Genomic DNA, 10,106 nt, shown 5'->3' on the forward strand with positions numbered 1-10,106 from the left:
TCTTCTCTTCCCTAATGTGTCATCTAATGTGTCAGCCCAGAGCCTGTCTCCACTAGGTCTCAGCTAGAGTGGCTCAAAGGCTGGGAGCTAGAATCATCTGAAGGCTTTTTCACTCACATCTCTTGATATCTGAGCTGGGAGATTCAAACAGTTGAGGGCTGGAATAGCTGCAGCCCATCTAGCATCTCTACCTCTATGTGGTCTCTTCATCACCACAACTTCAGGGTAACAGGATTTCCTATATATCAGCTCAGGACTCCAAAGGAGACAGAGTAGAGAGCAGAGAGTGAGAATGAGAGTGAGCATGCCAGGTAGAAGCTGTATGGCCTTTTCTAACCTAGCCTTAGAAGTCACACAGGTTGCATCCTACTCATGGAATGAATCACAGGCCTGTCCAGATTCAAGGAGAGGGTTCTGGAAGAGCATGTGGAACTGGAAATGCATTGCTATGGTTGGAAAATACAATTAGTCACTGTAATCTTAAAAAATGAACAACAGGCGACTGAGAACTCTTCTAGCTTGAAGGAGAATAAAGAGACATGACAATTGAGTGAAATACATGCTCCTGGATTGAAACTTTTGCTATAAAATATATTTGGGACCGTTGGCAAAACTTGAATGCCATCCCTAAGTGATGGGTATATGAGATCTCTTTGTACTGTTACTGCGACTTTGCTTCAAAATTTAAAAAAAAAAAATACAGTGTACCACAAAAGCTCATGATTTAAAAATCTTACAGTTCATACTTTCATAAAGCAACAGATGTTTATATAATAAAAATAATCACCCAATTTCCATATCTGATACATTCATATTTTTTAACATCATATTTTATTAAAGCAGAAGACCACCGAATGTTATCATTATTATATTTTTATTGAATGTCCGTCTATGCCCTCTGTCTCAACTATGCTCTCAAATTTTGGTCACCTTTTCTTAGAGGCAAACTGACCAAATCCTGTCCCTTTTCCACCTCTAGGAAAAAGAGGATACAACTTTTGGTATCTTGCCTTTGAAAAGTTTCTAAAACTGTTGACCAAAAAAACTCTAATAATAATAGTAGTGGTGGTGGTAGTAATAGTAAACCTTATATAGCACTTTATGTGCCAAGTATGATTTTAAATTCTTTATGTATATTAACTCACTTAATCCTCACAACAGTCCTATGAGATGTATACTATTATTATCCCTTTGTCACTCTTTTATGATTGAGAAAACTGGAAGAGAAATTAACTAGCATAAGGTTATACAGCCAGTAAACCACAGAACTGAAAGTTAAACCAGGCCAACTGGCTCTAGCCTTTTTATTGTTTATTAAACATTCAAAATATACTTTGCCAAACAATCTTTAAAGCCACAAGTATTACTGGGAACAATTTAAAGTAGAGCAACAGCCCTGTTGCCACTGTTTCTTCCATCTGTTTGCAATGCTATGATTTTGATGGATTTTTGAATTGTTTTATCCTTGATAAAATTTATGGTACAAATTCACTGGAGATATATATATATAATTATAAATTGTGGTAAAAAACACATAACATAAAATTTACCATCTTAACTAAGTGTACAATTCAATAGTGCTAAGTACATTCACATTGTTGTACAACAGATCTTCATAACTTTTTCCTTTTGTAGCGTTGAAACTATGCCCATTGAATAATGACTCTCCATGTCCCCCTCTTCTCAGGCTCTGGTAACCAGCATTCCATTTTCTGTTTCTATGAATGTGACTAATTTAGACACCTCATGTAAGTGAAATCATATGGTATTTGTCTTTTCATGAGACTAGCTTATTTCACTTAGCATAATGTACTCAAAGTTCATTCATGTTATAGTATGTGACAGGATTACCTTCCTTTTTAAGGCTGAATAATATATATTTAAGGCTGAAATATTATTATGTATAATGTATAATATAATAATTATATATAAAATAGAGTATTATTTCAAAAGACTAAAATAGAATATTATAATAATATATGATATATGTCAATTTTATTATATATAGATCACATTTTGTTCATTCATCTATCAGTGGACATTTGGGTTGCTTCCAACTCTTGGCTATTGTGAGTAATGCTGCTATTGGAGTGCATGTATTAAAAACAGAAAATATAAGAATGAAACATGTTAAGTTATAAACTAGCTTACAATGAAAGTGAAGAAAATGAAGCTCTCTAGGTTTGGAAATGCAGTATGCTTTCTGTTCTTGTATAAGTAATGATAACACTTTATATAGAATTTTTAAATTAGGAATTTAAGCTGTTTTTATATAATATAAATCACTTATCTTTATATAGCATCTATGAATTTAGTATTCTGGCAACAGGCATCATAATACTCATATAAGTACAGGGCTCAATTTGTAACTGTAAAAGAGGAAGAAACTTTCCTCTACCCTCAAGGTTCTTTTGATTGGTCTAATAATCAAATAGACATGAGACAGGTTAATAAGAGAAAATGACCACATTTAATACATATATATGTATGGAAACCCAACATACATGAGAGGGTCAGAGACCTCACATGCACAAGAGGTTCAGAGATAAAGAGAAAATGGGTTTATCAGACATCCTGAGCTAGGGATGAGGAAATGCACTTTGGGGCTTCAGTAGGTCACTGCAGGGAAAGCAAATGTTCAGTAATTATTAGTTTGCCCTGCCACATCGATAGGTAAAAATTCATTTCTGGCTTTAACTCTTATCCTATGCTAGGCTCCTAATTTAAATTCTTCCAAATAATTAAGAGGGGACCAAAAGTTTCTCTTGAGGGGCTCAGTTGCCTTTGGCTCAAAATAATCAACATACCACTGAGGCACTTTCTTGGGGTGGCTTGTTTTGAACCTCTGTATAACCATTAGCTTGATGTTTTTAAATTTCAGCATCTTCTTAGAAATCAGCTCTACTTTCAGAGCCTCAATTCAACCAAGATACCACAAATTTGCAGTGGGTAGAAGAAAGCAGCATGGCCCATTGTTGCTTAGGGACTGTTACAAAACTAGATGCTTTTTCTGAAAGGAGAGATTTCACAAAGTCTGCCTTTCCAAACTACTATTTTATCTAAGATTTATTTCCCTAGGGGTAGTATTAGGTGCCCAAAGTAAAATTCCTTTTCTGGGAAAAACAACTTGTTGGAAAAGATAAGTAACTGGTCAATCACCGTTTCAAAAGATTATTTAAAATTGTGAAAGTGCATTGTAAAGATACCCAAGGGAATTCCAAGGTTGGACAACATGTATTGAAGAAAAAAAACACAGGCCAGAAATGGTGTCTAGATAACTGTTCTCTCCTTGTGGGTTTGGCTGAGACATGCCTGTAATAAAAGACAGATTAACAGGAAGAAAAAAAAAGTTTAATAACATGTATACGAGGGAGAAACCCAGGAAAACTGAGTAACTCATGAAACTACCACTTTAAGTGCCACCTTAAGTTGAAGACAGAAGAGGAGGTTAGATGTAGGAGGAGTCAGTTATGGAAGGTTACCAAAAAAAGCAAGGTAAACAAAGGTAAACTTATTAGGCAGATTTAAGTCATTGCCTTTTGTATTGATAAGAGTTTCTAGAGATAAGGTCTGGCTCCCTTCTGGTACAACAAGAGAAACGCCCTTGGTAACTGGAGATTTCCCTTACAAATGTAATTGCCTTTTACAAAGGGCCACTTGGTTTACAGAGCCTCTCCCCTGTCTGCTGTTTCTTAAAATTAACCAGCCTAAAATAATCCTTACTCCAAAGAGACATATTTTTGGGGTGACAAATTATGTTCCTCTGCAGCTTCTAGGCTACAGATCTGTATAGCATGTCACTGTACTAAATACTGTAGGCAGTTGTAACACGGTGTTAAGCATTTGTGCAATGCATTGCACTATCACGCATGACTGCTATGATGTTACTAGGCGATAGAAATTTTTCAACTCCATTATGATTTTATGGGACCACCATCACATATGCATGTCCATGGTTGACAAATGTCATTATGTGGTACGTGACTGTACTCATTGAATGTCCTTCCTTTCTCTACTTCAGGGCCCCCCATTCACATATTCGTTACCTCTTACTTCAACTTTCTTCATCCCTTAGCCAATTAAGCACATCACCTTTTGTCTGTCCTTCTATCGGTCATTCTCGTATTTCTCTCCTTTTAATCGGCTATAATATATACATAAAAGAGTGGCTGTGGGTGGTAGTGTTTCTTTCTTTTAACTTGCTTAAATAGAACGAAATAATATATAAGCACTTTGTAAATGATAAAGCACTATACAAAATATTAGATTTTTTTTTTAGAATATATTCCAATGCCTAGCATTTTGTGGGTACCTAATATATGGTTGTCAAATGATTTAGTAAAACATTATGTATTCTGTCCTTATTTTTAAAACCACATACATTGGAACATGATGAGCTGAGGACATTTTTACAGCAAAGAATAAGTATGTTAATCTCTAAAACATATGGAGCACATTATAACAAATTAAAAAATACCAATATCCCAGTTAAAACAGGGAAGATAAAATTGACAAATTAAGCAGTACGAATAGTTAATAAACATAACATGCTACTTGAAATATTTTGGTGTCATTTTCCCAACCTTCTGAAATCTCATATAATGACAAAAGAAAAAATTTTTAATTTTAAAAATATAGCAATATTAGAAAAACAGGTAGGATGTCATAAGCAGAGAAAAATATTGCTGGTAGGAGTGCAAATTGGCACAACCAATTTAGAAAGTGTTTTGGCAATTTCTTATAAAGTTAAATATACACACATAGGCTTAGCAATTCTATCCCAGGTCATGGACCAAGATTAATGAAAACTTGTGTTTATACAATAACCTGTACACAGTTGTTAATAATGATTTTATTTATAATTGCCAAAGACTGGGAATAATCCAGATCCCCTAAAACTGGTGAATGGATAAACAAATGTTGGTACATCCATACAATGAAATACTACTCAGCCAAAAAAAAAAAAAAAAAGGAAAGAGGATGGTACAGAGAGGGAGAATTATCAATATTATCAATACGGGTGACAACATGGATAAATCTCAACATACTATGCTCAATGAAAAAGCTAGACTTAAAAGACTATATAGTGTATGATTTCATTTATATGACATATTAGAAGAGGCAAGACTATAGGTAGAAAAAAACAGATCAGTGGTTGCCAGGGGCCGAGGGGGGATGGGTGGAGAGGCTGACTTTAAATGAACATGAGGGAATTTTTTTGAATGACGAAACTGTTATATCTTGATTGTGGTTATGGTGGTGGTTATACAAACTATTTGTAAAAATAGTTTGTATTTTTCAAAACTCATAAAAATGGAGATTATAGGAATTCATAGTACTGTTACAAGATACAACTGAGTGCAGAAAAGACCAAAATAAAATTTGAGGCAGATGTGTTATCATGTAACTGAAATAAAAACATTTTCCCGGTTTAAAAAAAAACCAACCTCATAAAAATATACATTCGATTTTACTCTATGTACGTGATACCTCAATAAACCTGACTCTCCTACTCCCTAAAAAAGCAATTAAAAATTCTGAGGAATATATAGAAGACATAATTCAGATGATAGTGAACTAGAAAACCAGTCAGGAAACCACTAACCACACATAGATTTAGGAAGGGGCCACTAGATGGTGGTATTCATTTTTGTAATAGAGCCCAGGCAAAGTCTTAAAGTCCAAAGATCATAGGACTGACAGTGGAGCAGTGTTTTGGAAAGTTTCTTGTAAATTCATAGTTGTAACTTCTGCTGTCAAGCCTTGAGCTGTATTGGTTTCTAAGTTTTTGCTAAGGCAGCTCTCCCAGCCTTCCACTGATTCTGGGAGGGCGTCAATAACCTTCCAGTAAAATTCTCTCTCTTTATGCTTTTGTTTTTTTGTTTTGTTTTGTTTTCTGAAACAGATTGGATAGCAGAACTAAAAATTGCTGTTAACCAATTTATTTTTTATTGTTTTGTTTTTCTTCTTACTTTTCATTACAGAGAATTTTAAACATGTACAAAAGAAACAGAATGATATATTCAACTTCTAATATCAATCACCAAGCATCAACAGTCATTGACAATCTGCCATTCTTAATTTATCAAAACTTCACCACCCCAACACCTATGCGGATAGTTTTTTACAGTTCCTTTTTTAATGAGATAAAATTTACATATTTTGAAAGCACTTTTTTAAAAAGCAGTTTTAGGATCACAGCACAATTGAGCAGAAAGTACAGAGATTTCCCATAATCCCTGCCCCCACATCTTCACTCATGCACAGCCTCCTCCATTATCAACGTCCCCCCACAGAGTGATACATTTGTGACAACTGATGAACCTACACTGACACATCATTATCACCCAGAGTTCATAGTATACATTAAGGTGAACTCTTGTTGTACATGCTGTTGGTTTGGATAAATATGTAATGATGTGTAACTGCCATTGTAGTCATTAAAGTATCATACAGAATAGTTTCACTCCCCTAAACAGCCCCCATATGCTACTCATTCATCCCTCTTGGCCCCTAACCCCTGGAGAAATGCACAAATTTTAACTGTACAGTTCCAAGATTTTTTTGAAGGACCTAGTTTGGAAGTTTCCAATAACGTAGAGCAAAAAGAAAAAGGAAAGTTATGAGAGAAAATGAAAAGATAAATCCAGTAAACAAAGTAAAAGTTTACTAAGATTTCCAAGAGAAGTTAATGAAGAAGAAAGAAAGGAAAAATCAAATATATTGTAGAAGAAAATTTTCCTAAATTCAAGAAAAATTTGGAACTTTGTTCAAAAGGGCCTAATAAATGTTGAATAAGATTAAAAGAAAAACATACATGCACATACCTTCTGTACATCCTGGGGAAAATACTGAACTCCAAGAATAAAGGAAAATTCCTCGAGCATCCAAATGGATTGATATTAATAACAATAATACAATAATATGTTACAAGTAAGTTTCTTTGATGTAATTGGTATCTTATTTTGAGATCCTCAGCCTCAAGTCACAGGAAAAAGAAATAAAATTAAAAAAATATATATCGTAAATATGAAAATATGCATTTATCATTAAAAGAATACAAATTAAAATAACATCACATTTTTCTACTTGTCATATTAGTGTAAACTGACAATTTTGAAATACAAAGCATTGATGGGGCAAGCAAATGCAAATAATCACTTAAACAGATAATAAATTGTTATAAAACTTTTTGAAGGGCTATTTGACAATATTATCATATTTTAAATATACATATTCACCCAGAAAATTCACTTCTAAAATATATATATATGTGCGTGTGTGCGTATGTGTGTGTATGTGAATGTATTGGCAGCGGGAAATATTGGGAAAACCATTGAATTAGAAAGAACCTAAATGTTCATCAGTATCATCAGGATGAGACTGGTTGGTAAATTTTAGCAAATTGTATACAATTTATTCTGTTAGGCCAGGTATGGACCCTATGTTCACCTTATGGTTATTCAGGTGTGGGCAATGGAAGATGGGAATGTAGGGGGTGGGACAATTGAAGGCAAGAAGGGATCATGGCTACTACCAGGAGGGTTTTGTGTTTGGCCGTTTCATCAGCTTCACCAGAACACATCAATTAGGGAAGACCAGTTGCCCAAAGGAAAGGGAGAATGATATTAACAGACATGAGTAAGAGACACTGAGTATGCGAAAAGAACAGCTGTTCATTGACAGCGCTGGCTGAAGTTCCTGCAGTATCAATCTTTTCATAGTGGTAGAGACAGTACAATATTTGCTGACTTACACTGAGGGCCTGGTGGGGGAGCACTCCCAAATTTGTAGAGGAATGTCTCAGTCTGTCCCACAAGACAACTACCATGAGCTCTTCTGAGGAAAGAACAATTTAGGCATGGCTTAACATTGAAGATTTGTCTCTGCTCCATGTGGTGTCAACAAGGCTAGCTCAACATGCAGCTGGAAGAATCACTTACAAGATAGTGCATACATGGCTATTGCTGTTGACTGGGAACTCAGCATTGAGTTACAGGCCTTTGTTCCTTCTCTGACGATCTTTCCTTCAGCGCATAGAACTCATTTTCAGGAATGGCTGTCTCAAGAAACAAAAGTGGAAACTACCATTTTCTTAAGACCTGTGCCTGGAAATTAATCCAGCATCACCTAAGTTACATTGTATCAGTCAGTCGTAGAACCTAGATTCAAGGGAAGGGACACTGACCACACCACTCAAAGCAAGGAATGATAAAACATTTGGAAGCTATGTCATAAAACTGCCACATCAGGTTCAGGGGAAACAATTTCAGTTTTTTATGGATCCTCTGAAAAGCCTTGAGAGTTTAGGTGTGAACTATACATTATGTATGACCAGCTGGCTTACTATGTGTAATATCTGGCATCACATTATATTGCCACCTACACCATAGTTAAATCAAGATTGCACCATAGTCTATGCCAGAATTTCCTGACCCATCCCACAATCTGCTTTTGGTCAAAATTCAGCTCCTCTAAGAGAGAACTTAATCAAGAGGGATTTGCTGTCTTATCACTTGAATGTCAGCTCTGGATAGCCATGTAGTGACATTTAAGCTCTGGCAGATGGTGAAGAACTGCATAAAGAATGAGGACAATCATAAATATCACAAGAGACATTTGAAAACAATTTTTTATTGATTTTTTTTTTTTTAGTTAACCTACACCTAAACAGGAGAACATATATCAAGAATCAGTTTGATCAACCTTAGCTGAATAACCATAAGGGTTAGCGCAGGGTCTATACAAAAATCGACTAATTGTTTTATTTTTCTTGATGGGTACAAGATATATTGGCTATTGTATGACCTGTAAATAGTTGAGGGCAATTGTATTATTCTGGATGATTTTAAACAGCAAGTTTATATTAGTCTGTTGAATTTCCTAACTTGTGTTGTTATTTGCCTCATGGTCAATATGATCACATGTTTTAGTTTTGAAACTTCTAGCCAGTGTAGACTCCTGTGTCCTGGACAATTCCTAGTAAATTAACTGGGCTTCTAAAAATGAGTTACTGAAAGATTTGTTTTGCATATTAGGAAAAGCAGGATGATCTGTCCAAACTATAGGTCATGGTTGATGTGATAAGTGCATAAGGGCTGTACAAGAATAGCTCTGAGGGTTTACACTAAGGAGAGAAAATTACTATATGAATTTATTTGGTCTGCATAGTCTTAAATAAACTTTGTTATAGTTTCCGAATATCTGAGACAATAATTGGACTACAGTTTATTTCATTAGTCTATGTTCCCTTTTATCTTTGATGTCTCTAGAGTTTCTTTGAGGATCTAGGAAGCATCAGGAACTATACCATTATCAGAGTCCAGAGATATAGAGTAGATATGCTGTGGTTAGTAATATTAACTATATTACTACATTATATTATAGTTAATATTAACTATAATAGTAACCTATAGGATTTAGGGGCTAGATGACAAATATGACAGACTTGGTAATTTGAAAGTTTTATAGTATACTAATATTTTTCCACTGGCACCCCAGAATTGCACCATTTCCTTTATGCAGTTTCTCAATTAAAAAAAAAAAACTAAAAATGTGCAGATAAATTATTATATGTAATTTGTTAAATAATAGAAGAAAATTCCCCTGAACTGGAGAAAAATTTTTATGTTCAGATTGGAATAAGTCCTGGATTCCCAATGTGATGGGATACTCCTCCCTTAAAAAGTTGGAGTTTATCCTCTTTCCTTTGAGTGTAGGTTGGACTTAGTAACTTGCTTCTGATGAACAGAATATGATGGAAGTGACAGGTGACTTTTGAGACTGTGTCATAAAAACACTGTAACTTTTTCCTTGCCTTTTTTCTTAGATCAGTTACTCTGGGGAAGCCAGCTGCCATGTCAGAAAGAGTTAAGCGGCTCTACAAACTCATATGGCAAGGAGCTAAGGCCTTCAGTCATGTAGCTCTCCTCCAAAACCATATTTCAAATGAATTAATTTATATTACAAATAATGCTATTGGTTCTCTAAGTTTATTTTCTCTTATTTCAATGGTAAATACACATTGAGTTGACATGAAACAAAATTTTAATATTTGGCTCTTACAATACTTTTTACAGCAGCTCAAAAATACAGCGATGTTTTAT

This window comes from Pteropus alecto, unplaced genomic scaffold, assembly GCF_000325575.1.
Source record: "Pteropus alecto unplaced genomic scaffold, ASM32557v1 scaffold81, whole genome shotgun sequence".
Taxonomy (NCBI): Eukaryota; Metazoa; Chordata; class Mammalia; order Chiroptera; family Pteropodidae; genus Pteropus; species Pteropus alecto.